Source organism: Octopus bimaculoides, chromosome 23 (assembly GCF_046866305.1).
Source record: "Octopus bimaculoides isolate indiv1 chromosome 23, ASM4686630v1, whole genome shotgun sequence".
NCBI classification, from domain to species: domain Eukaryota; kingdom Metazoa; phylum Mollusca; class Cephalopoda; order Octopoda; family Octopodidae; genus Octopus; species Octopus bimaculoides.
The window spans coordinates 5,419,994-5,436,314 of NC_142950.1; the positions used below are offsets into that span (position 1 = coordinate 5,419,994).

Genomic DNA, 16,321 nt, shown 5'->3' on the forward strand with positions numbered 1-16,321 from the left:
AGCGCTATTCCCATCCTTATTCCAGCATGGACAGGTTTTTGGGGTGGGTGGGATTTCCTTTATTTTTTTGCTGCTATGAAAAAGTACCCTATTTATGCATTAGTCACTCACTGCAGGATACAGGGTAAGGAATGACCCCCCCCCCCAACACACACACACATCTTCCTTCACCTGTCTCTGTTTTTCGGTTTTCCGCTTCTTGTACAATTCTGAACCATACATATTCTTTTGTTCTTTTATTCTTTTACTTGTTTCAGTCATTTGACAGCGGCCATGCTGGAGTGCCGCCTTTAGTCAAACAAAATCGACCCCCACCCCCAGGACTTATTCTTTGTAAGCCTGACACTTATTCTACAGTCTCTTTTGCCAGACCGCTAAGCTACAGGGAAGTAAACTCACCAACATCGGTTGTCAAGCGATGTGTGTGGGGTGGGAGGGGACGAACAGACACACAAACATATACACACACACATATATATATATATATATATACACACACAACAAGTTTCTTTCAGTTTCCGTCTACCAAATCAACTCACAAGTCTTTGGTCAGCCTGAGGCTACAGTAGAAGGCACTTGCCCAAGGTGCCATGCAGTGGGACTGAACCTAGAACCATGTGGTTGGTAAGCAAGCTACTTACCACAAAGATACTTTTGCACCTATATATACATATATACACGCACATATCTGTATACATAGGTAGATATACATATATGCATATATATAAATATATATACATATGTATACACATACATGTACACATATGCACACCATACATATATATATACATACATATAAATATACATACACACCCTTACATACATACATACAGATATATACACACATACACACCCATATATACATAAACACGCATCCATACATACATAAACACGCATCCATACATACATACATATATATACATACACACATACATATGTACACAGACACATACATACCCATACATATATCCACACATGTACATCTATATATCACCAGTAAAATAGCTATTTCAGGTAGACAGTGGGAAAGGATAGGTGAGTTTTGGTGAAACTACCGATTAGTGACAGCCGTGCCTAGCTACCTACCTATCTGCCAATCCTATGAAAAACCAAAATAAATACAGCACCTGAAAAGTATCTAGGCAGGATGGCCATATATTGGTATTGACAATATATAACCCAACGTTAGAGGCATTTTGTCTGTCTTTCACTGTGAATTCAAATTCCACCAAGGTCGGTCAACTTTGCCTTTCATCCTTTCAGGGTTGGTAAAGTGAGTACCAGTCGAATACTGGGGTTGATGTAATCGATTTAACCTCTCTTTTGAAATTACTGGTTCTGTGCCAAAATTTGAAACCGGTATATATTCCAACAACCATTTAGCATTTAAACCGGCCATATCTGGCCAAAATATTCTACGTGTTTTATGTCCAAATCAGATTCATTCTGGCCTTTCACACCTACCCTACAATGTCATTCTAAAATAAACAATCACATCATTAAAATCTCAGAGTAACAACACAATGCATGATTAATTCAAAACAATGTGAATCAATAAGTATCATATTTGTTGGAGTAATCTGAATGTTAAACGGCTAACTCTTTAGCATTCAAACTGGCCATATCAGGCCCTCATAGTCTACCTGTTTCATGTTCAAACCAGCCAGATCCAGCCTCTCACACCTACCCTATCATGTCGTTCTAAAAGTAAACAATAACATCATTGAAACCATGAGATAATACCTGATTAATTCAAAACAATGTGAATAAACAAACATTACATTTGACAGTAATTTAATAAAACCAGCTCAGATAATCTTGTTTAATGTTTAAACTTGCTAGATTCAGTCTCTTGCACCTATCCTACAATGTCATTTTAAAAATAAACAATTACATCATTGAAAGCCTGAACCCATGAGATAATACCTGATTAATTCAAAGCAATGTGTATAAATAAGGATCCCATTTGATAGAGTAATCGGAATGCTAAAGGGTAATTAATCCTTTAGCACTTAAACCGGCCAGAACTGGTCCAAATATTCTACATGCTTTATATTCAAACTGGCCAAATCTGGTCCTTCACATCTACTTTAAAATGTCATCATAGAAATAAATAATCACATTATCAAACACTTGAAGCTACAAGGTAAGGCAAGATTAATCCAAAACAATGTGAAGAGCACTCAGAGAGCGCAAACCTCTGCCAAGGCAACACCAACGTCCTCTCAACGATTAGCCAGAGATGATTTTTAAAATGAGAATATCTGAAATAAACTCAACTGCTCTCACAAATGAGAATACTAAAAATGAACCCGACTGCTCTCAAAAATTAAGTAAAACAACAGGAAAAATAATCCAGAATCCTTGTCTGGTACTGGATCAATCCCAAAATCTAACCAGTTTCTGCAAGTCACGGGGCCAAACATCCTTGAAAGTTTCATCCGAATTCATCCAGTGGTTCTTGAGATGTCTTATCCATGAACAAACAAACAAAAAAACAAACACAACTGAAAACAATACCCCTGCCTTCACTAAGGCAGAGGTAATAAATCAGCAATTATATTTTACAGAATATTCTGAATTCTAAAAGGTTAAACAACAACAATTAAAGTAAAACTTCAGTTTACAAATTTAATTTGTTCCTAAAGGCTGTTCATCAGCTGATATATTCATAAACTGAAATTACTTTTTCTATAGAAAATTCAAAAGAGGACACAGTGAATTCGAGCAGGGATGTACACTGAGCAAAAACTACAAAGCAAACAATGATCAGCTGCTGATGATGTTACCAGCTTGGTGCCAGTTTGTGTGTTCGTTGCACAAGACTCCATCCATCACTAGAAAATTTGGAAAATTGCTTATAAACTGATTTGTTCGTGATGAGAGGCATCTGTAAACTGAACTTCCAATGTAATCATCTATTATGAAATGGTAAGAGTGCACCTGACCCCAGGTCAGAAGATATTCTGATCCAGTCATCAGATGAAACATGAATAAAATTTGATGAATCAGTATATATGTGTGCATATGTGTGGAGAAAGAGAGAGAGAGAGAGAGAGAGAGAGAGAAAGAGAGAGAGAGAGAGAGAGAGAGAGAGAAAGAGAGAGACAGGAATGTGTGATGTGCATGAGTGTTACATAACCAACCAAAACACACACACACCGAGGAGGCAGCATTTCAAAAGATAACAGAAAAAGCTCAATTGCCCTAAAAAAACAATAAAAATAAAATTATTCAAACAGTGAATAATTGTGAAAAACTGAATAATTAACGCAGTACATTACAGAAATTAATTACTGGTTGATGTACTTCGAAGGAAACCATCCATAAATTCTATTCATACAAGGACAGAGAGAACAAGAGAGAGAGAGAGAGGGAGAGAGATAGTAAGTGATGTGTAAGAGAGAAAGAGAGAGAAACATAGTCAAGTGTGATCCAACAGAGCCAAGATGTGATGCTAAGAATGTACTATTTATGAAAAACCACAAAATGTAATGAAGTTAAAGAATTATCTATTTATTTATTACGAGGATAGAACACAGAAAAAGACTGTACAATGTAATGAGGTGAGCTTGGAGGGAGTTACTTGACTAGCTAGAAATAGCAGCCAAATCTTCAAATTTCACTCAAATGTCTTACAGAGAAAAGGTGGGAGGAAAGACACCAGATACTGTAGCGCAGGCTTATTACACAGAGCTGAAAAAAAGAAGGTCCATTCAATAAGGGTTGAACTAGGGCAAAATGCAGACAACGACAATAACAACAACATTACCAACAATGACAACAGAGATGCCTAAAACCTTCACAATTGCAGAACATACAAACAGTGTCATTCGTTCCCAGATTCTACAAGAATAGGTTTGGAGATGGGGGAAATATTATCTTGCCTGGAAGCAAGTGAGGGTTGATGGAACCAACTTTTGGGGTGGGTGGGATTTCCTTTATTTTTTTGCTGCTATGAAAAAGTACCCTAACCCTAACCCTAACCCCACCAAATTGCTGGACTTGTACAGCAAGCTGGCAGAGTCGTTAGCATGATGGACGAAATGTTTAGTGGCATTTTGTCTGTCTGTCTGTATGTTCTGAGTTCAAATTCCGCCGAAGTCAACTCTGCCTTTCATCCTCTCAGGGTCAATAAAACAAGTACCAGTTACACACCAGGGTCAATAAAATAAGTACCAGTTACACACCGGGGTTACACTGTCCCCCTCACTACAAATCTGAGCCCTTGTGCCTATAGTAGAAAGGATTATTATCATCATCATCATCATCATCTCTTATAACATATAAAGGCAGTGAGCTGGCAGAATTGTTACTGTGCCAGATGAAATGCTTAGCAACATTTCTGTTAGCTTTATGCTGTGAGTTCAAATGCCACCGGGGTTACCTCTACCTTTCATCCTTTTTTTTTTTCTTAGGGAACAGTGGGGGATGTCAATGAAATAAATATCAGTCGAACATTAGGGTCAATATGTATGTAATCAACTCGCCCCCCCCCCCACACGCACGTCCCCCCCGCCAAATTTCAGCCCTTGTGCATAACCAAAGAATGGATTATATGTCAGCCTGAGAAACTATGTCGAAGCAAACACTGGCGTTAATTACAGTTTCTCCAACTTGTAGGATCCAGCCAAAACAGACATTAAACAATGATGGTCTCACACACACACACACACACACACACACACACACATAACTCTGTGCTATTAAGTGTGCTTGTTAAAATATTATCAAATGCAAGGAGTCACAAGTTATACGGAACAGTACAGCAGCATTAACCGGTGGAGCGATAACCATAAAGTACATTGCCATCCTATGAGAGCCGAGGATGTTAGGAGGTTATGCAGTATTGTGTTAGTTCTGTAACAATATATGCTCCACATTTTATCTCATAACAACAGATGGTTGCTTCTCTGCTTCTCACTCTCTTTCTCTCCCATACACACACACACACACACACACACACACACACACACTCACACTCACACTCACATATGCATTCTTTGTTTCTCTCTCTATCTCTCTCTCTCTCTTACACACGCATACACACACAGAGTCTTTGTCTCTCTCTCTCTCTCAGTAGATCACATACACATGCATACGTACACACACACACACACACACACACACACACACACACAGTCTCTCTCATCCGATCACACACACACACACACACTTTTGTATCTCTCTCCCTCTCATACACACACAATCTTTCTCTCTCTCTCCCTCCCTTCATTCCTCTCTCTCTCACTCTCTCACCACATGACACACCTACATACAGTGTCTATATGACTGTGTCTATGTACTTACATATGTAATAGCATGTATGTGTCTGCAAACTTCTTTGTAAGTGTTTATGTTTATCTGTGTATGCGTATATATATGTGTGTGTGTGTATATATATATATATATATATATATATATATATATATGAATCCGCTCTAAGCATTTCTGCCACAGTATGATGTGTGTATGTGTGTGTACCCCCACCATTGCTTGACAACCAATGCTGCTGTGTTTATGCTCCCATAACTTGCCAGTTCAGCAAAAGATACTGATAGAATAAGTATTAGGCTTACATACAGTAAGTCCTGGGGTCGATTTGTTCAACTAAAGGTGGTGCTCCAGCATGGCCACAGTCACATGATGGAAACAAGTAAAACAATAAAAAAAACTATGCCACCTTAATCCCAAGCAACGCCGGGTACCTCTGCTAGTATATAATACATATATACATACAATGTGGACAAACAGATCTACAAACAAACTCCACTGTGAAATCCTATTGAGGCTGAATGTAGAAGCCCTGCCCCCGCCCATCCTTGTACGTGTGAAGAGTTCAAACGGTTGATAGGGACCAGCTGTTTATGAAAATTTACTACAAATGAACTTTACTTAACATTACTAACTAAGCTATTTCACTTATCTAAAGGCGGCACTCCAGCATGGCCGCTGTCAAATGACTGAAACAAGTAAAAGATTAAAAAAGGAAAAAGGATAAAATACTGCCATGAAATAAAATGCGTGGCTTTTAAAAAAATGCAGAAGTGATTCTCTCCCTTTTAATAGTAAATTCACCAGAAGTAAACCACATGCTCAACATTTTTGATAACTTCCTTAACTTGACAGATAAATGCATGAAATTTTGATACAATATGAAGGACATGATGGAAATTAATATGCACAAGTCAAATTTCGCAACACCACTACATCACATATGGAAAATGACATCGCTTAAATGGCTGCCATTTTTGGCGTCGTACGCCTGTGCTCTTTCCAAAACTTGCACCATAACGCCCTCAAGAGTTTCAGACCCCTACTTCTCTGATTTCTCTGTTGATGTTCTCCTTCAGCTGCACCAGGGTCTCTGGTTTGTTGACGTAAATCCTCTCTTTCAGGTATGCCTACAAGAAAAAATCCAGGCTAGTCAAGTCTGGGGGCCGTGAAGGCCATTGCCGTTTCTCTCTCCAAAGCACTGCCATAGCAACCGCATTGTTTCTCTTGCAGTATGAGCAAGTTGCCCCATCTTACTGGAACCATGTGTGAGGTCTACTTTGAATGGCTGGGTGCAAAAAGGTCTCATTCATGGATACCTGAAAGAGAGGATTTATGTCAACAAACCGGAGACCCAGGTGCAACTGAAGGAGAACATCAATAGAGAAATCAGAGAAGTGGGGTCTGAAACTCTTGAGGGTGTTATGGTGCAAGTTTTGGAAAGAGCACAGGCATGTGGAAAATGGCTGTCATTTAAGCAATGTCATTTTCCATATGTGATGTAGTGGTGTTGCAAAATTTGACGTGTGCATATTAATTTCCATTATGTCCTTCATATTGTATCAAAATTTCATGCCTTTATTTGCAAAAGTTAAGGAAGTTGTTAAAAATTGAAACCCATCAGTGACTTTGGGGACACCCTGTACCTATATCATTGTCATCGTCATCATTTAGTGGCCCCTTTCCCATGTTAGCATTGGTTGGATGGTTCGACAAGAGTAGATAAGCCAGTGGGCCACACCAGATTCTAAATCTACCTTGGCTTGGTTTTCTACAGTTGAATGCCCTTTGTAATGTCAACCGCTTAACAGAGAGCACTGGGTGCTTTTTATGTGGCACCAGCACTGGTGAGGTTGCCAATTCACTGTTAGATAAGACCCCCACAACTGAGCGGGATATAGAATGGAGGAATAAGAGACTACGATGGAGGGAGAGGAGCAAGTGTCTTGCTGAAGAGGTAAATACATGCCTTGCCCACCTGGAGAGAGAGAAGTCCAAGTACAAAGTGAATATAAGACAATATATATATATATATACATATATATATACATATATATACAGACAGATACACACTGCACAAGAGGCCTCTTTCACTGCCACCTACCAAATCCCCTCACAATGCATCGATCAGCTTGAGGCTGAAGTAGGAGACATTTGCCCAATGTACCATGCCGCAGAACTGAACCTGGAACCACTTGGTTGAAAAATAAACTTTTTAAATACACAGCCATGCCTGGAAGCAACATAATGGATATATGTGATGCATTTAATTATGACTAAATTCTCTGAAAGCAACAAGGATAGGCTTAAATCAAGAAATGAGCAGCCAATCTTGTGTATCATTTCTTTTACTTAGAAATCATAAAAAATTCTCAAAACTTCCAAGAATTTTCTCACCTATAGGATGATTGAAAGTTCTGGGATGAGGATGTTGACTCAGTCGAAGAAGGAAGGGCAGTATCTTACAACTTTTTTGTCAGATTTCCAAGATTGTTGGGGAAAATTGGGAGAGCCTACATCACTCACACGTAAGTTCTAAAAGCTAAGACTTTATGCCAAGTGCTTGCAAAAAAAGTGGTCTTTGCAAATGGCACTGAGGAGCCAGAGGGTGATGTTGAATCAGAAGACAGACGAAGACTACTACAAAACAAAACGCACAATCCATTCGGTAGGCTTCCACACAATTTCCTTTTTTACCAAATAATACTCACACGATCTGCGCTGACCTTTTATCTTTGACTGTGTGGCCATGTTGGAGCACTGTCGTGAAGGGTTTAGTCTAATAAATTTAAGCCCAGTACTTAGTGGCAAGTTTGATACAAATTCTTTCATTCTCGTTTACTAAACTGCTAAGTTATGGGGACATAAACAAACCAACATCAGCTGTCAACCACTGGCAGAGGACAAACACAACCACATGCATATATATGTGTGTATATAAGTATAAATGTATATAAGTATATATATACACACACAGCCATATATTCATATACATACACATGCATGCACGCACACAAACACAAACCCACACACACACACACACACACATGCAGACACACACATATATATTACATAAATGCACAAAGGGCTTTCACAGTTTCTGTTAATTTCACTCGCAAGGCACTAGATGGCCTGGGGCTATAGAAGACACTTGCCCAAGGTGCTGTGTTGTGGGACTGAACATGAAACAACATGGTTGCAAAGCAACCTTCTTAACCACACAGCCATGTCTACACTTACCTTCATAACCACAGACCTCTCTAACGGCCATTTTTAATTTCATGCTTACCCTCATTAAACTGTAAATAACAATTCTGTTTGCTGATCTGTGGTTTGTCTCAGTCTGGTAAGGGCATGAGAAATTTGAGAAAGGTTGATGGAAATATTTCATGAAGGAGTGAACTAATTAGAGAGAGAGAGGATTGTTTGCAAGTAATGAGAAATTAAAACAAAACTGACACAACCAATTATTTACCATCATTAAACACATTGACTAACCAATGATATTGAAATACTCGTTACTGTCTGTAGAACTAGATTAATTTATGTGCTAATAACAAATCTCTCTCTATACATTTGTGTGCACGTATATATATATATATATATATATATATATATATATATATATATATTTACATGGCTGTGTGGTATGAAGTTTACTTCCTAATTATATGATTCCAGGTTCAGTTTCACTGCGAAGCACCTTGGACAAGTGCCTTCTACTATAGCCCCCAGGCTGATCTTGTGACCAGATATGGTAAGCAGAAACTGAAAGAAGCCCATCATAAATATGTGTGTGTGTGTGTCTGCACCCTTGTCTTGACATCATGTGATTGTTGTAAACAAGCATCACTTTCATACAAGCAGGGTTGTTAATTTCCAGTTTTTCCCTGAAAAACAGGTCTAGCTATAAGGAAACATTACTTTGCTTGAAAATAGCTGAGGATTGACAACAGGAAAGGCATCTGGCTGTAGAAACTCGACTTCAATACCAATGCCAGTGTCATGGGGCGATAGTAGATGGCACTCACCCAAGGTGCCACGCATTGGATTGAACCCAGAAATATGTAGCTGGGAAGCATATTTCTTACCACACAGCCACAGATCAAACATCAAGCAACACACTCTGTATCAAGAGCTGATACAATCATAAAATCAGAAACACATACACACATATACCTTATTCACACACATACATACAGGTATACACACATATATATATACACACATACACAAAAAATACACATACAAACATACATAAGTACATAAACGTATATGCGTGTTGATACATATGTACTCACACACACACACAGATAGATAGATAGATAGATAGATAGATAGATAGATAGATAGATGGGTAGATAGATGGATAGATGGATAGACAGATAGATAGATAGATAGATAGATAGATAGATAGATAGATAGATAGACAGATAGGTACATAGATAAACAGACAGATAGAGAACGAAAGAGAGAGACTAAAACTCGGAGAAATAGAGAGAAATGGGTCATCATTTGAAGACAACCGGAAATTGGCCATTGAAAATGTAGCATGAATCAAGCATGTGTGTAGCGTAATGGCCAAAAATATGGAAGATTGGCTAATTAGTGGGGTGTATAGATGAAGAAAAATCTAACCTATATTTCCTGTTCAGCTTACTCATTAAGGTTAATTTTCCAGAAATAGACATTTTAAGAGGTGAAAACAGTAGAAGAGATACATTATCAACATCACAAAAGTCATGGCTAGTGATTCTATATCTACGACAAGTATCTCAATCTATTTTCGTGGGAAGGAGAATTAATTTGATTTCAATAAATGGACACAGTCGCAAGGCTTGGCTGTGTGGGAAGAAGCTTGCTTCCCAACCACATGGTCCTGGGTTCAGTCCCACTCTTCTACTATAGCCTTGGGCTGACCAAAGCCTTGTGAGTGGATCTGGCAGACGGAGACTGAAAGAAGCCCATTATATGTATGTATGTATGTGTGTGTGTGTGTGTGTGCATGCATGCATGTGTGTGTGTGTGTGTGTGCGTGCGTGTGTGTCTGTGTTTGTCCCCCCACCATTGCTTGACAACTGATGTTGGTGTGTTTACGTCCCTGTAACTTAGCGGTTCGGCACAAAAGTCCGATAGAATAAAACCATCTGAATGGATTTGGTAGATAAAAACTGAGATAAGTCAGTCGTGTGTGTACATGTGTGTATGTGAAAGTGAGTATGTGAGGTGTGTGTGTGTGTGTGTGTGTGTGTGTGTGTGTATGTGCATGTTTGCATTTGTGTGTATGTACACATGTATGTGTATATATGTGTGCATGCACATACACATAAAAAAGAGTAAAGACCCCCTTCAGTCACAAATGACCATGGGTTTGCACCTAGAAAGTTACCCTCCAAGGTATAAGTTTGGGCAAGGTTGTTTATGGAAGACTAGCAGTCACTCATGCATACCGGCCTCCACTCTCTCCACACCACCGATGTTATCCAAGGGAAAGGACAAGGGGCCGATACAGCTAGGCACCAGTGACGTCGCAACTCATTTCTACAGATTAGTAAACTGGAGCAACGTGGAAATAAAGTGTCTTGCTCAAGAACACAACACACAGCCAGGTTCGGGAATCGAACTCACAACCTCAGGATTGTAAGCCCGATGCTCTAACCACTGAGCCACACATCTTCACATACACATACTTGTGCATAAAAACGTTGGTGCATTGAACTAAAATGCCTTGTGGTATTTCAATCCATCTCAGTTACCGCCCTTTACACATTTTCTTTGTCGTTCTTTTTCTCCAAGGCCAGTATAAAGAAACACCAGCCAGACAAACACGCAATGAGAAAATGGAAGATGAATGGGATCGCCATAATTAGCAAAAATACCACCACCATAAATAACAATAACAACAGCAACTCCTCCCATAGAGGAAGTGCTCCAGTATGGCTGCAATCCAATTAGAGAAATCAGTACAAAAGAAAAAAAGAGAAGAATATAAGAAAAATTACGTTCATCTTAAGCCCATCCACCCACCTGCCAAAGCAAACCAAAAAATATAAAATTTTGAAAAGAAATATTTTAAAAAAAATTTGAAAGAAAAAAAGAGAGAGAGAGAGAGAGAGGGGGGGATACAGAGAGGGGGAAAAAGTATGTCTGCCATGTATAAATTCTGATAATTTTGGTAATTTTGCATTTGAATTCATCAGGATTGTGAATGAGCAGCGACAAAGAATGGAGGAGATTATGTAGCGGAACTAAGTCCGTATGAATGTCATATTTCCAGTTTTTCTAGTTTGGCTGATGACGATCGACACGGAATGTTCAAGGTTGAGTCACTGCGATTAGGGTTACTGCTGCTTGATAAAATATGCTAATTTCTGAATCATTTTCTCCAAACTAGTACAGAAACAATTCGACAAGGTGCTCAGCTTTACATTGCTCTCCCTCCCTCTCTCTCTCTACAACTCTCTGCTCTCTTTTCGGCTGTCTGTCTCTCTCTTTCCACCACACATACGCACGCGCACACATGCACAGCAAACCGCACGCTGCTGTTACGCCATCAAAACTACTCCTCGTGAACTGGTCTACCTGTAATCAGACTACAAGCTATTCACCCTATGTACAATAGTCTTCCCACACTGTTTGCTTATATCCACATGTTGTTGTGGCATTTGTCATTGATAATATTGTTGTCATTGTTGCTGTCACCAGCAAAAAAAAAAAAAAAAAAATAATAATAATAATAATAATAATAATTTCTAATTTTTTCCATGAGGGCAGCTTGGGGGAGGTGGGGATGAGTCGATTACATCGACCCCAGTGTTCAACAGGTAGTTATTTTATCAACCTCGAAATGATGAACGGCAAAGTCAACCTTGGCGGAATTTGAACCCAGAATGTAGCTTGGGCAAAATACCACTAAGTATTTTGTCCAGTGTGCTAACGATTCTGCCAGGCCGCTGCCGCCTTCAATAATAATAATAATAATAATCCTTTCTACTATAGGCACAAGGTCTGAAATTTTGGGGGAAGGGGCAAGTCAATTACATCGACCCCAGTACTCAACTGGTACTTAATTTATTGACCCCAATACTTAATTTATTAGTCCAGTAGATTAAAACAGGGGATTGAAGGGTTCCATGGGCAAAAAGATGGTTGAAAACCACTGACGTAAACTGTGACTGGAGAGAGATATGACTGTTATTTCTAGCAGATTGAGTGACCATGTAAGGCAATGGTTCTCCACTAGAGTCCATATGAGATTTTGTTGTTAAAATTTACGTGCAATAAATTGGTTGCACTTCTATAAAAACAAAATATTTTAACGTTTTTTTTTTAATACAATTCCTAATAGTATTTAATTATGGAAATATAATAGGATATTTTTAACCTTTTGGCAATCAGATTATCCTGTCAAATGTAATGCTTACATATTCACGTTGTTTTGGATTAACCATGAACGTTCTGAAAGCTTTGAGATTTTCAAGATGTAAATGTTTATTTTTAAAATGACATCGTAAGGTATGTGTGTGTGAGAGAGAGGCTGGATCTGGCCAGTTCGAACATAAAACCAGTAGGATATTTGGGGCCTGATATGGCCAGTTTAAATGCTAAAGGGTTAAACATCAAATGGCCATAGGGAGGGGTCCACTTGAATAAAATAGGGATCAAAGAGGTCTAAAGGGAAAAAAACATGGTTGATAACCACTGAGGGCAAATAGAAAAGGTTGTTTGTATGAGGGCCAGAGATCACAGAAGTGGTGACAATAGGCAGAGAGAGAGAGAGAGAGAGAGAAATGAGATAGTATGGTTGAGTAACAGGCAGAAAGAGAGAGAGAGAGAGAGAGGAGACAGTATAGCTGAGCCAGAGGTCATAGTGTGTTGGAGAGTGAGTCAATAGTCCTATATAAATATTGACAGAGCATTGTTAGACACAACGTCAAACTTAGGCAGGCTGTATAAATATCAAAAGGAAACTGATAGACAATATATACGTGAAATACAAATAGACGTATACAAATATGGAACGAAAAAGAAAAGACCTGGAAAATATAGCCTTATTGGGTTGTGACATTTTCTCACTATCAAAACACAAACAGGCAACAAAGAACCAACTATGTGGTTGCTTGACCTGCCAGAAATAGCAGCCAAATTGCCCCCAAATTACACCTTGCTATCTTACAGAAAGAAGTCAGATGGAATAATTTAGTCCTTAGCTATATTGTGTCTGAAAGTATACTTATCTACATTGTTTTAAGTTAACCTTTTGAGACACACAGTGTTTTGGTACATGTAGCCAAAAAGACCAAACTTTTTTTTTCTGTTGAGATACATCTACAGAAAGACAATCTCTGATTAGCCATTACACTTCAATACCAACCATTCATAACATTTATCCCATCGGGCCAATGGATCGGCCTCAAAGTCCTCTCAGCTTGTATCATGTGGGCCAATGAATCAGCCTGGGTGTCCCAAGAGGGTTAATCACGCATCACCTTGTAGTTGTGTTTTCGATGATGTGATTCTTTCTTTTTAGAATGGCCTTGTAGGGTAAGTGTGAGAAGCTAGATGCGACTGGTTTCAACATAAACCAGAAAGAATATTCAGGCCGGTTGTGGCCAGTTTGAATGCTAAAGAGCAGTGTTCTGTAACCTTTTTTTACTTGCGGTACACATATTCTTTTCAAAATTTAGCAACACACCTGAACTAAGAATAGAACCAAATGTATAAGGAAAAAAATTATATTCAGGTTACACTGCGGCACACCTAGCATTGTCTCGAGGCACAATGGTTGTGGAGCACTGCTAAAGAGTTAAACAATCTTAGACGAGAGGTGAGGAGAGAAAATCCTTTACTTACATATTCTTTAAAAGACGATAAACCAGTAAACCAAAGAACTGTGAAGTATTCAACACGTCCTTCCTTTAAACCTCCAGGGTTAACAAAATAAGCAAAGTCCTTATTTAGAAATTCTTCAGAAGAAAGTAAATCATTGAATCCATGAACCGATTTGAGCAACAAGTCGAATGTTGGAATTTGAGAGAAAATTCTTTCTCAAAGTTTGTTTATATAAATAACCACAGGGATAAGGTGAAAAAAAAACAAAAAAGATAGGCTTCCTCTGGTAATTTATGTAAAAATGAAATTACACCGTTCCAGCCAGTATCACAAAACTTGGTGAATATGGAGGAAGGCTGTGTTTCATTGACGTTTGTATTAAATAACACACTGTCACACATACACGCAAATCCACACACACACAATATAACTGGCACTTAGATTACAGAATGGTTTTTCATTTTTATGTAATTCAGTATTTTTTTTTTAATTATAGTAATGAGCTTCTTGGTAAAATACCCTCACTGACACCCTCTCAAGCCATTCTAAGTTTAACTACTCCTATCTATTTGTTCAGTATTATCAGCAAACATTCTCTCTCTCTCTCTCTCTACCTCTGCCTCTCTCTCTCTTTACCTCTCTCTGTCTCTCTCTACCACTACCGGTCTCTATCTGTCTCTCCCTGTCTTTCTCTCTCTCTGCCTACCCTTATCTCTCTCTGTCTACCCTTATCTCTCTCTCAACCTTGCTCTATCCCTCTACCTCTTTTTCTCAACCTTTCTCTTCATCCCTCTATTTGTCTCTCTCTACCTCTCTCTCTCTACTTCTCTCTATCCATTTACCTGTATCCCTCTATGGATCTCTCTTTACATGCCCTTCTCTCTCTCTCTCTCTCTCTCTCTCTCTCTTTCACACACACACACACACACACACACACACAAAGATCCTACCCAAAACCAGATTTTTCTTTCCTCCCTATTAAACAAAACAATACAAAAAACAAAACTCGTTCCACTCTGCAAACTTTTCCCCACTTACTATTTACCGATGCCAAAGCCAAAGTGAAAGAGCATCCCTACTTTCCTCGGAACCTGTACCATTCCACCATTGTTACATAACAACAACAACAACAGCAGCAACTGTAGAAACTTTCTATTCATCATTTTGCTTTCATTGCTTTCCACCACCATTAACGGACTGAAATACCTCCTCCAAACGAAACAATGGAATCGGTCTAAATTAAAAACAACCGAAACATAAAACTATTTTAAGTCACAAATGAACTAAATTAGACTCTCTTGTTCTCTCTGATGCCTTTTATTGGTGAGGAAAAGAAAAAAACAAGAAAACTAGTGTTCTCTTCTTTCGTCTTTTGGATACAACGAAATAATGGTATGTTTTCCTCATAACACTTTGTTAAATAGATATACATTCCTGATATTATTACAATTTGTCTTTATAAAATTATAATTATAACAGGATGCTAATTAGCTGTCGTTATTTACCAGATATATAAAACATCACCATCAAGTAATTTAATAAACAAACATTTGTCTAATTACTGGAGAGACAGACAGCCAGACAGATGTAGATAAGTATTTAATTGTTACTGTCAATGTTAGGATGAAAAATACCCACAACATAGAGTGACCTTTATAAGAGATAGATGTGTGTGTGTGTGTGTGTGTGTGTGTGTGTGTCTGATTATACACACTGACACACGCAAATACACACACAAGAGTTGGGAAGTGAACAAACTGATAAGAGAATTTGGAAATTTTAAACATGCATACACTAACATACAGTAATACGTACATGCATGCATAGCACATATACATACATACACTTGCACAAACATGTGGTAATATGAATAAACTTCACAAGGTATGTCTTCGTACCTTGCGAGGTTTATGTATGATCAAGGCGGTTGGTTATTCATTAAGAGTACTCTACAACTAATGAAAAACTAGTTGAGGCTACGATCAATGTCTCTGTGAAATAAAAGTGAAAGAGCAAGTCTCAAGTATACCTTCATATAATAATATATGCATATAATTAATTACCTTACAGTAAATCTTCCAGGACACCCAGATGTTTCAAGGACTACTTGCTTCTTCAGCCAGTGTTGAAAGAAATGAATTCTCATGAAACCTAACTATAAATAGCAGTCAACCACCAAGGGGTTGAATATACAGGGATCACAATAAAGTAAAGG

At 38.4% G+C, this 16,321-nt stretch overlaps 1 protein-coding gene across 6 annotated transcripts in view; it reads right to left on the minus strand.

Moving 5' to 3' along the window:
• The window catches only part of LOC106871450 (CDC42 small effector protein 2), a 168,227-nt gene that overhangs the window by 50,810 nt on the left and 101,096 nt on the right, over positions 1 to 16,321 (minus strand). Inside the window, exon 1 of one of the 6 annotated variants that reach the window (XM_089340249.1) lies at positions 14,128 to 14,453. The exons of the other annotated variants lie outside the window; for them this stretch is intronic. The gene's annotated coding sequence lies outside the window, so the exon portion shown is untranslated. Of the gene's footprint in view, positions 1 to 14,127; positions 14,454 to 16,321 lie in introns of those variants that run through there. 6 annotated transcript variants of the gene reach the window in all.